The sequence below is a fragment of the Pteropus vampyrus genome, unplaced genomic scaffold (assembly GCF_000151845.1).
Source record: "Pteropus vampyrus isolate Shadow unplaced genomic scaffold, Pvam_2.0 Scaffold140, whole genome shotgun sequence".
NCBI lineage: Eukaryota > Metazoa > Chordata > Mammalia > Chiroptera > Pteropodidae > Pteropus > Pteropus vampyrus.
In genome coordinates, this window is record NW_011888921.1 from 3016950 (window position 1) to 3033063 (window position 16114).

The following is a 16114-nucleotide window of genomic DNA, read 5'->3' on the forward strand; positions in this document are numbered from 1 at the left end:
CAGGCGCCCCGCTCCGCCCTCTGGCAACACCCACCCTCCAGCAAAGCCAAATCCCACTTTCTCCAGTCCCTCGGTTAACCTGGGAAGATCACCCCCGTGCTTCTCTCGGCCTATTCGTTTCAGCCCGAATTGGTGCCCAATTTATGCGGTTGTCTCCTTCAAATTCCTTTTGGTCCGTGCTACCAGCAGTCTTTGCTTTCTGCTCAAGGGTTTTTAGGGACACATCCCACCCACTCAACCCTTTCCTGCCTGTTATTTTTGTGATTCACATGAGGGTTTTCTCTCGCAAACTTGGGCTAACATCGTAACATTGTCTCCATGGTCTGTTTCTGTTCTCGTTCTTCTCCATCTAGACCTGCTTTCACTCTTCAACACTTAAGCCTGATTTAGGTGCATTGGCAGCATCGTTTCGGGATATCCTTTGTATATGAACATAGAAAACCTTACTAGGGGAAAAACTCCTTCCTAACCAGCAAACCAGACTCTTTGAAAGGGGGCCTGGTTTGGCCTCCGGTTGAGGAGAACGGCTCTTCTGAGGTGTAGGAGTCCCCAGTTTTCCCTTCGCAGACACATTTCACTCATTCCACCACTCCCACCCCAATTTTAGAGCACTTCTCTCTCCCTCCTCGCTTTTCTTTCCTTGAATTTGTAAAGGCACTGCCTCCGTTGGAATGCTGGTCTGAGAGACTCTCCCGAGCCTGATCCTTCCTTTCCAGTGGTGATGTGGTCTCGCTGAGTCCGGCAACCCGGGGGCCCCTACGCAGTGGAATGCTCCTGCTACCGGAAAGGCAGGATCCGTCCCTTGCTGGAAACAAAAGGCCCCTTATGAGAGATAAATGTTTGTTGAATGAATGAATAAACAAATGAGTTTGACCTACTGCTCTCTTCCTTTGGGGAACGTGGGAGAGACTGAGCTGGGCATAGAGGAAAGGGTTGAGTGTGATCACAATTTTTGCTTTCAATATTTTCCTGAGGAAATTTGTACAACTATTTCCGTGGAACGTGAGGCTGCGGGTGTCCTGGGCCTGCACCAGTGTTCATGAGTGACAAGGGAGGACCCGATTTCTCCTTTACACTCCTATGGTCCCCACCCCTTTTACTGGTCAGACTAGTCTTACCTAACACTACTGTTTTCCTGCTTTAGTGCTCAACTTACCCTCACCATCATTCAAGCTTCTTCATTGAACCGAAGGAAATCCTCCCTCAGCTTTGATACCTTCCTTCTCATCCCTCTTTTTGCATGTACTATTTTCTAAGCCATGTGTTTGCAAGACGTTTGAAAATCCGTGTTGTCTCGTACTCAAAATTATTCAAGTTTGTTTGTAGTCTTGACTCTCCAGGAAGACTGAACTCCTGAAGGTAGGTTTGGCATCTCACACAATCACGGCTGAAAAAATTTACCTTCATTTCCTGATAACAATAATCAACTCTTCTTGTCAGGAGACCAATCTTAGTGGTGGGTTAGAGAGGACTCCCTGGAAGTTCCTTTTTATCAGGTTTCTACTGATAAAAATCAAAAGGTCTTAAAACACTTTTTCATCCAAGTGAGTCTCCTGCCCAGTCAGAGGTGCTAAGGAAGCCCTCAGGGTTATGGTTGATAAGTCACACTCTCAGGAGATCCCTTGTCCTTCGGACTTTTTGGTGGTTTGTATAGCAACATTACTTAAGAGGACTTGTAAAATTCAGTGTGTGTGCATGTGTGTGTCTGTGTGTTGGGGGAGGGCTGTAATCTCGTTCTGACTTCTGAATGATAAGAATCTGAATGAGAAAAAAAGAGGGGGAGGTACTGAAAGGTCTGTTTTTCTATTGCCCATTTGATTCATGTTTTCAAAGGCCAATCTGAGGTCTATCTGCTAACTCGAGTGGCTTCCAACTGCGGCCTGATGTGCTTAGGTTTTTGCTGTTATATTTGGGGCTAGAATGCATGGGACACTGTGCCCTTACCCATTTACTGGGAAACTATATCACCAAATGCTTGTTGGTCAGAAGTGCCACGATTTTGCTTTATTTCTAAGTTAATGTTTTAGAAGTACAGTATTTTTCAAACTGCAGAATGTAACCTAGAGATAGATAGTGATGAATTCAATGGATTACCTTGAGCTTTTTTTCTTTAATGTGTAGAATTAAAAATATCAGTATGCCTTATATAGCAATGCTAAGTTCTATTATGTAAAACTTTAATTTGGTATATAGATAGATATATTCTGAGTTATGATATAAAATGTATTTCTTACCATGGGTTGGGATCAAATAATTTTGAAAGCTACTGAAAGCAAACCTATCTAAGACAGAAAAATAATCACAAATAGCAGTTGTCAACTCTGAACTTTCAGGAATGCATTGTCAAAATAGATTGTTAGAAGTTTTTATGGAGTAGTTATCTTCTATAGAATTATGACCATTATCACCTGATAAAATAGAGTGGTTTTATTTCCTGGGGGCTATAACAAGTCCTGTGGACATTCCCCAAACTAGTTGAACAGTTGGTCTTCAGGACGATCCTCAAAATTCTCTTTACCCAGCATTTCAATTTCCCTGAAGTAGGCTTAACTGTTAAATTTGCTTCTCTCTACCCTCCATTTCCAACTAATTTTGTTTTCAGGTTGGCTTTCACAGCTTTCTTTGATCTGGCCCTAGCCTATAGTTCCACCCTTATCTCCCATTATTCCTTGTGGTAGCCAGCTTCCAAGATGACTCCCAAGGAATCCCACCTCCTGGTATTTGTGCCCATTTGTAATCCCCTTTCCTCGACTATGGTTTGGACCCAGCAATGTTCTTCTACTAATCAAAAGTGATGGTATGTCACTTCTAAGATTAGGTTACAAAAAGACTCTGGCTTCCAACTTGCTTTGTCTTGTACTCTTCCTTATTTCCTTTGGGGGAAACCAGCTTGTGAACTGTCCTGTGGAGAGGCCCACATGGCCAAGAACTGGTGTCTCTGGCCAGAGCCAGGGAAAACCTGCAGTCTACCCAGAGTCACATGAGTAAACTTGGAAGCTGACCTCGCCCCATTGAACCTAGAGATGACTGCAGCCCCAGCTAATACCTTAGTGAGAGGACCCAGCTAAGTCCAGTCTGGATTCCTGACCCACAGAATTAAGATATGATAAATATTTATTGTTTAAGCCACTGAATTTTGCCATAGTTTATTACTCAGCCATAGATAACTTAATACATTCTCCTTCATATACCTTTATGCTTTTGCCAAAATGTATTGCTCAGTGTTCTTAATACAAACCATTTTCCATTCAAACTAGTCCCACTGCTTGGAGTGTTCTTACATCCTCCTCCCTGCCATTACTGTAAATCCAAACTCTGTTTTTCTTTTGAGGCTCAACTTAAACACTTCACCTGTCATTAATTTTTTTTTGTCTGATTCATTTGGAACTGATTCTATTTGAACTCTACGCTTTATAAGTATCTTTTTGTGTCACTTTTTGTGTTGTCTGTGTACTAGATTTTGTGTTAGGGTTTTTAGAAGGTAAATTCTGTCTGTCTACATCTAGCCTAGTCACCTGTAAAAGGAAGGTACTTTTTCAGTATATGGATAAATTAAATACATTTTTTCTTTATAGTACCTATTACCATCTGACTTATATTTATTTATTTACTTCTTTATTGTTGGTCTTTCTCACTAGAATGCAAGCTCCATGAGAGCAGGAGTTTAATCTGCTTTAGTCACTGTTAGCTCCAGCACCTAGAACAGTGCCTGACAATATATTTTTGTTGAATGAATAAATGTAGGAGTGAATAGTTTTGAGTTCTTCTAGGAGCAGGAGAAAATATATTATCTAATACAGGTCCCCCACCCTCACCCTCATCCAAAAGTAAAGCATACCTAAGAAACCTTTTGTAAGCCATTATGGCATAAAGCAAAGAAGCAATTACCATAAATTTATATGCTGATGCTGAGTGTAGTTCCCAGGGAAGGAGCTTGGCAGTGCCACTCTTGCTGCTCAGGGTGTGTAATGCCTCTGTAACCGCTTGCTGCAAAACAAATGTCAAAATCTATTTTTACTTTTCACCTTTTCTCATAAAAGTAAAATCCTCTTACGATTTCTTTTGGTTAGTGAAAACAGGTACTAATGTAGGTCTTTCTAAAAGTGAAATGGAGTAAGGCGAACTTTTGAAAAGTGGGAATACCTGTATGTCTAAAGGACATCTATTTCATCCCTTATTGGCCAAAGCAGAACTCTTGATTTCCCTAGCAAAACTGTTCTTCTCTTAATTTTTACAGTTTAAAAGACTAACATCGCCATTCACGAAAGAGTTCAGTCCCCAGACCAGGGAGTCATCTTCAGTCCTCCTTTTCCTCACAGATCTAATCTATCAGCAAGTATTGAGGGTTCTGCTTTTAAATATATATTCAGGATCCTGCCATTTCTCACCATCTTCATTGCTCTGGTTCTAGTCTAAATGACTGTCACCTCTCTCCTGGATCACTGCAAAAGACACAGTCTAATTCATCTCTGGGCTTCCATCCTTGATGCTCATAGTCTGTTATCCACCCAGCAGTCCAAAAGATCTTCTCAGAACATAAATCAAATCCCTTGCTTAAAGGGATAAATTATTTCCCTTACTTAAAGCCCTCCAGTGCCTTCTAATTGCAATCAGAATAAAATCCATATTCCTCACTCGCCATGGCCTTCCCATGGCCTTGCCTACTTTTTCAACCTTATCTTCTATCATTCTTGTCCTTTTCACCATGAACTATCCACATTGATCTCTCTGTGCCTAAAACAGTCTAAGTTATTCCCTGTACAGGGTTCTGCACTTGCTGTTTCTTCCACCTAGAAATCTCCTTGCCTATATTTTTGTGTGTCTGCCTTCTCATTACTTAGATTTCAGCTTATATGTCACCTCCTTGAGAGAAAAAAAATCTTCCTTGACCATCCTGGCAAAAGTTACCCCTTTCATGCTATCTCCATTTCCCTACTGTCCTATTATATTTTTATTGCTTTTTTTTTTTTTATGAGTTGAAAGCATATTATTTAATCCTCTATTTCTTTGCTTACGATCTCCTTCCCTTTCCTGTATCTTCCCTCCTAAACCCCTTTCTGGCAAGTTAACTCTGTGAGGAAAAGTCTTTTGTTTTGCTCATCATTGAGTCTTCAGTGCCTAGAACAGTGCCTGATATACGGAAGTTCAATAAGTGTTAGTTGAAAGAGTACATTTAACTTTATCTTTCAGCACCTAAAACATAATAAACTGAATGAAAATCTGTTACCATGGCTTGATGGTGGAAAGGACAGGTTTTTCTTGAGCCACAAGTATGAGAATTAATTCCAAGACTTGCTTTCTAATGGCTTATTACCTAATATGAGCTTTTGCTGTGAACACAGCCTGACATTATCATCCAATGTTATTCAAAATACAAGTATGGACACTGACATTATGGAGAAATAGTGCAATTCTACCACCCCACTCCAACATCCCTCTTCAAACCACACCCTTCCCTTTATTCCAATGACTTTCATATTGTCTTAGTATTAATCTCTCCCAAGTTCTTCAACAAATTCCTTTCTCTACTCTTTTTTATTCTTCTTATCAGTTTGCATATTTTATTCTTGGGATTATGTTTAGTAGGTGCTCAACAAATGAAGCGTTGTATTTTATCTTAAAAAGGCATTTCACAAGCCCAAAGCAATAGGATTAACTCTGTGAGCACCCTCGTAACTGGCATATTTTTCTAGTGTTGAAAGATACTCTATTAGGTAGCAATTGCTGTGTAACAAATTATTCCAAAACTTAGTGGCTGAAACTCTCAAAGCTACAGATGAGACATTCGAGGGTTGTTCAGTTGTGTTTTGGCTTAAAGTTTCTTATTGAGGTTGCAGTCTGCTGACAGATATGTCTACAGTTATCTAATGGCCTGACTGGGGCTGAAAGATCTATTTCCAAGGAAACTCTCTTACATGCTAGCAAGTTGGAACTGCCCTGTTTTGGTTCTTCTCCAAGAAAGCTTCTCCACAAGCCTGATTTAGTGCCTTACAACATGGCAGTTGGCTTATCCCAGAACAAGTGATCCAAGAGAGATCAAGGCAGAAGCTGTAATGCCTTTATAAACTAGCCTTGGAAGTCACATTTTATATTTCTGCCATTTTCTATAAGTCACAAAGGCAAGCCCTGATATAACATAGGAAGGGACTCTACAAAGACATCAACACCAAGAGGTGAGGATTTTGGGGGCTTTCCTAGAGGCTTGTTACCACGGAGAGGTTGTCAGTAGCAGAAAAATTTTTACTGCAAGAAACACAATTTGCAATTAAAAATGGCTTAAATAATAAGGACACTTTCTATTTCATCTAATAGGAAGTCTACATATAGGATAGTCCCAGGGTTAATTCTTGGCTTTGATAATCTCCTCAAAGACTAAAAGCTCACCATCTTTTCACTCTGACATCTTCGGCATGCGGAGATGTCTCTTTGTCAAGGTCACATGTTGGATACAGTGGTTTCGGGGGTCATATGCAGACAGACCCATATCTGCTAAAAAAGAATGATGGAATGTAAATTTCGTGAGTTAATTTTATTATTAGAGATAGCATTTCCTGGAAGTACTACTGTAGATGACTCAGATCCTATTGGCCAGAATTAATAACATTGTCATGCACAAAAAGCACATTTTATTGTGAATCCAGATGTTAGCAAGCATTAAGGTTTTGTAAGTGTCACCTCATTTCTTAGCCAGAAATGGAAAATTATGGTACCCACAGAAATTGAACCTTAAAAAACAATTAAAAAATATTTAGTTTTACATTTTAGTATAAACATGTTCAGTTCTGTCAGGACTGCAGAATTTACCAGACTATAACTATTCTGTTTCTCTCACCTCCTCCCCAAATTAAGGGGAAAGGAATGGTTTGACTAATGACCTTTTGTGGCATTTACCCATTGGCCTTTTTCATGTGACCCTGTAGTCCATATTTCTTGGTGCGGTACATGCTAATGAATGTGAACAAAACTGTCATAAAGATGAAGAATTTATTGACCATGGTTCTTTCACTGGATAAACTGACACCTGCTAATCAGCAATAGGTGGCTTGGAAGGTGAAATGTGAAAGCAAAATCACAGATTTAAGTTCTCACATATGTGCTTACAGGCTACTAAGAATGCACCAAGGTTATATTAAGGATCAAAAATTATGCTAGAAAATAAGATGTGTAAACTAAGTAAAAATTTTTATGTTTTATTGAATAGTATACTATGCTCCATTCTTCTGAAAAATTAAAATGTTCAAACTTACAATTTTCCCAAATAGAGTGACTTTTAAAACCTTTATTTTTATGCTTGTTAGTGGTCTGTCTTCTTGTCCAAAAAAATGACAGCAACTGAGTATGTTCTACTCAAAACACTCTTAGGCCACAATGGACTTACATGCCTGGCTTTCAGTTTCTGGATCTTTCTTTGCCCAGGGCTAAGATACTGAAATAGGAATTTATTAAAACTAACATACCTGTAATTCTGGTTCTTGGATGGAAAGCATTTTAATATCTGGGCTTGGTTCTGGGATCTTTACTCAGGTAAAACTCCTGGGGTTTTGGCTGCAATCTTTGGCACCTTGTGTCTGATTAAGACACCTGTATCGTTTCAAGTCACCTCATTTTGGGACACCTGGAGCTAATGCCATCTTTCAACCCCCCTCCCCAGTGACATCCACCAAGGACAGTCCAGAACCAACCAACCTGAAACTGTTAAAGGTTTTTCTTGAGGTGCACCACGTGCGTAACATACCCCTTTTTTGTGAAATAATGTCAGAGAGGAGCCATTTGTCACCTCTGGTGGATGAGGTCAACAAAAGTTGCTGTCTCAGGAATAAATCTTATTCGTGGTTGGAAAAGCTAAGAGAGGAATGTTACGGGACAGAGAAAATAACTTATTTTCAAGGTGGTTAAGTGGGGGTAAGAAAAGACAATTGGGCCCTGTACATGCTTTGTTTAAACCACGACGCAGTGCGTTAAATGAGTAGAAGACACGACGTCTATCGGAACCGTCTTCCTCCTTAGTCTTACACTCCACAGGGAGGTACGCGAGGTCCGCGTCAAGCAGATCTGTGGTGGCGCGGCTGAGGCGCCCCAAAGGCGACGGCGGAAGCGTCAGGACGCCGCGCCTCGCCTCTCAGGACGCCAGCCGGCTCCGCGCAAGGTCAGAGGCAAGAGCGCGCCGCGGCTCAGAGCTCTAAGGAGGAGCGCGAAGAACGCGAGAGCTGCCGGCCCGTGGAGGGGCGGTGCCTGCCAGGGCTCCTGCGGCAGGCGGTCCTGCGCAGCCCAGCTCTCTGGGTAGAAAGGAAACTCTGCAGTTGGTGTGAGGGGGCGGAGGCCCGGGGGACGCAGGGTTTGGAGTTCGAAGCGGGGACGGGGCGGGGCCTTCGGCGCGGAGCCTCAGTAGGTCTCCGGAAATTTCCACTAGGGCTCTGAGCGCCGCGGCCGCCGAGGCGCAGTCCGGCCCTGCGCTCCTAGGGCCCACGAGATGGTGATTCACCAGGCGCCGCCTCGGGAGCAAAGGGAGGGGAAGAGAAGGCGGGGGTTGGGGGATGGGGAGAGGAGAGAAGTGGTCGGCAGCAGGAAGGCAAGCAGGAGAGAACAGGAGTGGGGAGACGAGAGGCGCGGAGACGGGGGCATGTGCTTGGGCCCCGCAGCTCGGGAGCCGGGGCCTTGCCTACAGCGGTGTTGCCTAGCCTCGGCCGGCTGGGACGCTGCCGAGTACGCACGCGCCTGCCGTGCTCGCCCGCAACGTGGTAAACCTGGAGTCCTGAAACGTCAGGGCTAATTCCGGGGTGCTTTGAAGAAAGCCGCCCGGGGGGTGGGGGGGACTTGGAGGTCCCGCGCAGGTTTCGCGAAAGCGCCAGGCAGCTCACGCATGCCTTGCATGGGAGAGTGCAGTCTGGAGAAACTGTCACGCCCTGTTGGCATCTGGCCGTGCTAGTGTACGTGGCTCCTTACGTGGAGAATTGTGACTGGAAAGCGTGAACCGGAGGGATGGACGAAAGGGTGAGGCCTTGGCCCATCATCTGTGCCCTTGGGGGCCCAAAGACACTAGTATCTGTCAGATTAAATGCCCAGACCCACGAGGAAATCGTTGAGGCTTTGGCGGACGTGTGAGATTTGTGCAACTGGTTCCAGATGGCTTCCCGTTAAGACTTGAAAATCGGCATGCCAAATATTTCCTATTCTTTGTTGAGTAGATTACACAGACATCCCGCCCATATCGGCTCTTGTAAGGAAACGTTCCTTGCAGTAGTCCGACTGTTTCATCCCTTGTGTCCTTTTAGGGTCTTTCTAGTAATTGTGACCTAAAATTCATTCCATCAAAGTCTTGGAAGCTAATTAAAAAATACTAGCCTGAATTAGAAAGTTAAGCTCTTTGTTTACCAACCGCGTTGCCTGGAAAGACAGAGTTGTGGGTTTTCTCTTCAGGTTTCCTCACAGCCTCTTCTGGGGTCTTTTTCTCTCAATCCCACTTTGAAGCAAAAGTGCCGACTAGAAAATGCTGCTGAACCTGCCAGATGTCTCTTATTTTCTCCATTAGTTTTATCTTTCAGTGAGAACTATTTGTATTATTTTCTCATGCGGTTCTGCAATTAAAATTATTGTAATTAATTAGAATAGCTAATGTGCTTGGTCCAGGCACTATTTTAAGTTGTTTATAAATCTGTGAATATTTAAATCATCAACTGTGTGAGGTAGGTGCTGTTATTGTCTCATTTTTTACCTTACCTGGCTCCTTACAGATAAGGAGATTGAAGCATGGACAAGTTAGATAACTTGCCCAAGGCCATCCAGCTTGTAAATGGAGGTAGTGGAATTTGAACCTTGACTGCCTGAGGTAAATCCCATGCTGTGGTCACTGTGCTATAGAAATTTCCTATTAAATGTTATTGTAGTGAAATAACATTTGTGAGATTTTCCCCCCACTTTTTTTAGTTAGCCCTCCTGAAATTTATTTTGGAGAGAGGTCTAAATTTAGTTTGGATAGAAATCCACACATAATTTAAAAAAGAAATTCTTGTGATGAAATCATGCATTCCAAGGCAGTATTACATTTTTTTTTCACATGTGTGATTATTGAAATATTTGCCCTAGGAACGTGAAGTTTTTCAGGAGAAATGTTTTTTTCATGTATCTTCAGCCCCTAGTGTACGGTGAGCCCTCCAGGAAAATGACAATGAAGCTCTTCAGTTGTCAGCGTTCAGTAAATATACATTGATTGTAATGTACCCAAGAAGTGAACACCCTTGAAAAGGTCAGTGACATAATGTCAGATGAAAAGATAGTTTTAAAAAGGAACAAATATTGAATTTAATAGGAATATAATATGTTTTTTTTTTCTCTTCTTTCCTTTTTTTCTTGAAATCCCCAACTCTCCAAGACTGGGTTAGAAGCCTCTTCTGTGTGTTCCTGTGGCACCCAGCGTCTACTCCTGTGATGAGACTTGCCACGCTATATTCTCATTGCTTGTTCACTTGGCTCTATCTCCCAGGAGATTATTAAGTTTCCTGAAGGACAAGCATTTTGTTCTGCTCAACAGTGTGTTCCCAGAGCTCACCACACTTGTCCTAAAACAGGAGCTCAGCAATACTGTATAGTTAAAAGGATGAGTTGCAGCCTTATCTTGTTATGATATACTGAACTGGGATTTAACAAACTGGGTACATTGGTCTCAGTTTTTTGATGTTTGTTAAATTAAAAACAACCTCTGAAAAATTTTGTGCTTGTTAGCTAACTTTATTTCAGCACCCAATTAATGGTCAGAGGCTTAGTGGCCACAGCCTTAATCCTGGCCTCACAATTTGAGATTAGATTAGAATGATAGAATCATAGGATTTTCTATTGCTGAAGGAGACCTCATAACTGCTCTGTCCAATACATAGCTACTAGTCACCAAGGTTAAATTTAAAATAATAATAAAATAAAAAATTAAGTTCCTCAATAGCATTAGTTACATTTCAAGTGCTCAGTAGCCACATGGACAGCACTGATATAGACATTTCCATAATTGCAGAAAATTCTGCTGGACAAAATTGATAAGCTATCCAAAAAATAGGTAAGGGAGCATAGTTTTATTAGCTTAAATATATCACTATTACTAAAAAATATTTCAGATTGCTTAGCAATTCTTTTACATACAAAGAATATCACATTCATATTTCAGATGTTTGTTATTTCATATGGGGTAAAGTTTTTTCTTTAAAAGTTGTGTTTAATGTGCATTTAAACATTTTTCCATTTAAAAATAATCAACTTGAGTCACTGCACAAATTTGACATTCATTAGATTCGGCTGTGCATTTTAAGCTCGCATGATTGAGAAACTAAAATACTCAGTAATGTTAGTAAAGGACAAATGCCAGATAGTTTTGGACTGACCACATATATATTTAATGACATCACACATGCAATACAGACAATTCTTAATTTACAAATGCTCTATTCAGAAGCAGCCAAAATATAAAACATACTGTTGTACCTTCTTTAAATTTCTCCGAACAGTATCACCAAGGTAGCCATTGTACAAACAAATTAGTAAATCAAAAACATTAATAAAAATAAATCTTGGAATTCTTAGAGAATGTATAGCTTGAATTGTGAGGCAAAAAAGACACTGCGAAAAACCCTGGGGAATTAGTAGAGGTTATTTCCATAGTGGAGCACATTTGCTTAAGTGGTAACCCCCTGACAAAAATAGTCTAGTTCTACCTTTCCCCACCAAGCCCCACCCCTCCTTGCTGAGTATCTTTTCTATTCCCCCAGTGTTTAAAAATTCTTGAATTTCATTTTTACTCCAGTTTCAGTTCTATCAATTCAAAGTTTTGTGTCCTTGGGCAAGTTTGTTAGCTTCTCTGAGCTTCAGTTTTCTAAACTCTAAAATAGGAATAACATGTTAATTGTCAGAATTAAAGAGAAATTTATTTGAAAATATAGATTACAAAACTAATAGAAAAACAGGGTTATGATTATGTATATTAATAAAATTGAAAATATCCCCCCTCCCCGAGATTAGATGGCCGTCAGTCTTGTACATGTGATGGGAGTCTGGTTCATCAGAATATTTAAGCCAGTTGATGGTTTGAAGATTCTTGGTGGGGTGGGGGATAGGTGTTCTGGGAGATAGAAGAGAGATTTAAAAAAGGAGATGAAAGGCTGTGAAAGAAAATAGTTGAAAATTTGGGAGGAGGTTGGGTAAATACCACCTTTTCCTTTAAGGGATGAGTGTAATTGCTTGCATTTTCTCTTAGTTTCCTTCTTTTTCATTGATTATTCCTAAGGCTAAAGTTTCTGCTTTACATTCTGAGTCATCTGACATAGCATGTTTTTAAAAACTTAGTGTTGCTTACTTTGATTTTCCAGTAGTCTTTTGCTGATGGAGCTTCTGTGAAGGGCAAATTCAAAGAACAGTTGGCTGCCACAGCACAGGGGCAGCTATACCTTTAGCCTTGGGAGAAGCAGTGCCAGTCATAGACACTTGCTGGCCTAAGGCAGAGGCAGCAGTAGTTAAAACAGACCAAATCCAACCAAACCAAGCAAACACAAACAAAAATGATGGAGGTCAGGGAATATTGGATGAGAGAGAGGGGAAGAGGGGGAGAGAGAGAAGGAAAATGGGAGTAGAAATGGGTGAAGAGGAAGGGAAGGACACCAGAGGAAGATGGATAACATCATAGTTCTAAGTACAGTGCATGTATTGAACTCACTTAATTCTCATGACAGCCCTATGAAGTAACACTATTGTTATTATCACCATTTGATAAATGAGGCAACTGAGGCATAGAGATGTTGAGCACCTCTTCCCAATGTCACACAGCTTCTAAGTGGTAGGAGTGGGACTTGAACTCAGCCATTCTGGCTCTGGAGTTTGTGATCTTGACCACTGCACTAGCAGTTTGCAAACTTTCTAGTCTTAGGACCACCCTCATCCCCTTGTACTTTTTAAAAAATTTTTATTTTTCCCTTGCACTTTTAAACATTAAAGACCACAAAGTGTTTTGTTCAAGTGGGTTATTGGTATTTACCATATTAAAAATTAAAATTCATTAAAAAATACCCATAATATAGTAAAATAACATTTTAAAGTGAAAATAGCTGTATTTCTCAAAATAGAAATATAGGGGGAAGAATGGCATCATTTTATAGTTTTGCAAGTTTCTATACTATATCTCTTTTGGTATGATATAGGTTAATAAGAGGGAAGGAAATGAAAGACTGAAGGTATAAATGATGGGAACTCAAGGCCTAGCTCTCAATGCCCCAATGTGGCTTGAATCAGGAAGAAATGATAATTAAAGAATTGTCTCTGAATGGTATAAAGCAGCATCTGGATTTTCATGCCTACTTTAATCCTCAGTAGGTTTGGATTCTTCCTATCTATGTACACAGTTATATACATATATATTTACACACAAATATATATACTTCTGTATACATATCTATGTATATACATATATACACACACATATATACACTTGAGAGTCAGTAAAAAACTTTGAGTCTAACATAGATTCCAAACTAAAAGGGATTTTTGAGAGTCTATGACTAATCTTATTTTATGGAGGGAAGTACCTGAGGCCGGGTGGGAAAACGACATTGCTAGTTGAACTGATGGTTAATGCCAAGACTGCTGGTAGAACCCAGGTTTCATGTCTTATTCCACTTCAGAGTGTCCTATCGTAGGAATTAATAAATCTAATTATTCAGCTATTAGATAAATCTATTTCTACCAGAAAACATGTGAATTGACACTCATAAAGTCTATGGTAAATCCACATGCTTCATCAATGCCATTGTGAAAAATTGCCCTTCTCCCCACATTGCCTCTCCCAAAATGTCTTGGTCTCTTTGATATTTTGTTAGGACTCGTTACAACTTCTTGCTTATTGCCTTTTGTTTCACAAGTAGTGCTGAAGAGAATATGGAATTGATATTGGAAAGAGGGTAAGAATATGAGAACCAGCAGTACTGAGACATCTGAGAACACTGATTGACCAGTCCCTGCTATCTGCAGGATCTGCTTTTCTTAAGGATGAACATATTTTGGTCCATAGATTTCCAAGACAAGCACATTCTTGCCAACATGATCCCTGGACAAGCTGTTCTGGAATTTGAACTTGCTACTGAAAAGGGGTTAAGTCCAGGACACACACACTCATTTCAGTGGGGGGTGAGCCATAGTTGGCTATGTTAGCACCTCATTATACAACAGTTCCAGGATAAAGTGATTCCAGATGTTCTCTCAGCAAGTACCTAGTACTTATGTGTTTAACCCATTAGGCTAAAATCTACTTTCTGAATTTTGTAGAAGCCAGTAGTTAGTTAACTAACTAGTCATTCCTAGTTACTTTATAAAGTTGCTTCTAAATCGGCTATACTTTGCACTATGCTTCATGTTAGCTGATTTTAACCATATAAAACATATATATTTACACATACATGTATTCACACATACATATATCTTTAACAATGATTAGAATTTCATTTTTGGCACTGGTTTACTGATCATTAAGTTCCCTTGTCTTGCAAATTTTATTTAAAGTTGAGAGGCTATTTATCTGAGGAGTATTCTAGTTTCCTTCTGGTTAGTGGCTTACTATGTGCATAATCAAGCTGCTTGTGATAATGAAGAGTAAATGTCATAAGGAAGTCCTGGTTAAAGGCCCCCCCTCCTCCTACCCTTTAAAACACTATTTGAAAATTTTCACTTCATAAGCTTTGTAACCTGAATTTACAAAGAAGAGTTGAAGAGAAAAGGTACTGAATGCCTTTTCTGACAAGTCAGATTATTATTAAGAGTATGGGATTTTTGCATCACTTGGCCCTGGAAGGTAGGGAGCTAAGGTGAACATTTCATTTTGCTATAAAATATTTCAGATTTGTGTACAGAAATTATATTTTCTGTTGAATACAAAGGAAAGCTGGTCTTTGCTTACTTTAGTTGAGAACATTGCATCCTAATATGCTCCTCTGATATGATATTAACAAGTATTTTAAAAAATTTAGGTGTCATGCCTGCCCTCAAGGACCACAACATTTATTTGCCAGACTTTAACCTAGGGCATTATTCACTGGGTGGGATAATTAAGAAACACATTCTTCAGAGGTACCTGTTTTGCAACTAGAGTGGAAACTACAACAAGGCAATCTAGATATGAACATGGATTCTGGATTCAGATTGCCTAGTTTGATTCCTGGTTCTGCTTTTTACTAGCTGGGTGCTTCAGTTTTCATAAATGTAAAGATGAATAATAACTGGCGAGGATTTAATGAGTCTGTACTTGTAAAGAAAGCACTTAGAATCATGCCTTGCATATATTAAGCACTATGCCAAGTGTTAGCTTAAACAAATAAAGACTCTCGAATTTTGTCTTTGCCACGTCAAGTGGCACCTTAAGCAATATATCACTAGTTAAAGTTAGAAGAAAAATCCTTGAGATTAATAATCTCTTGTGAAACATCTTTTAGGTGCTTCCATCTAACTGAGGCTAAAGTTAGAAGATAAGAAGGTGAGGAAAGTTTAGATAGCAGAGTGTGAATGCCATTGCTTAAAGCCTCAGACGGGCCTTGCTAGATATCAATTTGTTTATATTATTTGTAATTGGAGATAAAGATCCTTGGTGTTACCCATCAGCTGAAGATAGACTATAGTCCGTGTGTGGATTGTCAAACATTCGTAGTTTAATAATGTGAAGGGCTTACTTTGGAGTAAATGGAAAAGTTGTGATGTTCCCTAAGTCATTTAAGGAGTCAGTACTGAGTCAGCCAGATAGGGGCCACCAGTCTGTATGCTAATTTTGTGACAATTAGCCTTGTGCTATTGTAGCATTTCAGACTCATGGGGCCTTTCGCTTGGACACTTCTCTTTCTCTTGGCTGACGGTCACATCCCAGGGTGCAGAGCTTGACAAATGGAGTACAGGCTGGATTTCAGCCCCAACCGTCTCCTCCACCCAGAATTTGGTGCACTACACATTCTATATATAGAATGTGGTAGCCCTGAAGACAGGTTTTTGAATATTATTTCTGTGCTTTAGCTCAGGAGATATATTGTTTATTCTGTTCAATCTTAGTCTATTTGAATAATTGGAATTGGGAAAAAGATGGTTCAATGGTTTTTGTCATTGAATA

General features: G+C 40.2%; 2 long non-coding RNA genes across 4 annotated transcripts; one reads left to right on the plus strand and one right to left on the minus strand.

The window, feature by feature from the left end:
• Nucleotides 1–26: 26 nt before the first annotated feature.
• LOC111744733 lies at nt 27–8143 on the minus strand. Its single transcript, XR_002782299.1, has 4 exons — nt 7687–8143; nt 6385–6489; nt 3889–3987; nt 27–805 (listed from the first exon to the last, which is right to left on the minus strand). It is a non-coding gene; the product is annotated as an uncharacterized LOC111744733 (long non-coding RNA).
• A 363-nt stretch (nt 8144–8506) lies between these two features.
• On the plus strand, nt 8507–10704 carry LOC105297494. 3 transcript variants are annotated; one of them, XR_002782296.1, is made up of 3 exons: nt 8507–9826; nt 10130–10243; nt 10370–10704. It is a non-coding gene; the product is annotated as an uncharacterized LOC105297494 (long non-coding RNA). The 3 variants fall into 3 exon arrangements; XR_896354.2 differs by having other exon boundaries at nt 8514–8738; XR_002782295.1 differs by having other exon boundaries at nt 8512–10243.
• The last annotated feature ends 5410 nt before the right edge of the window (nt 10705–16114 follow it).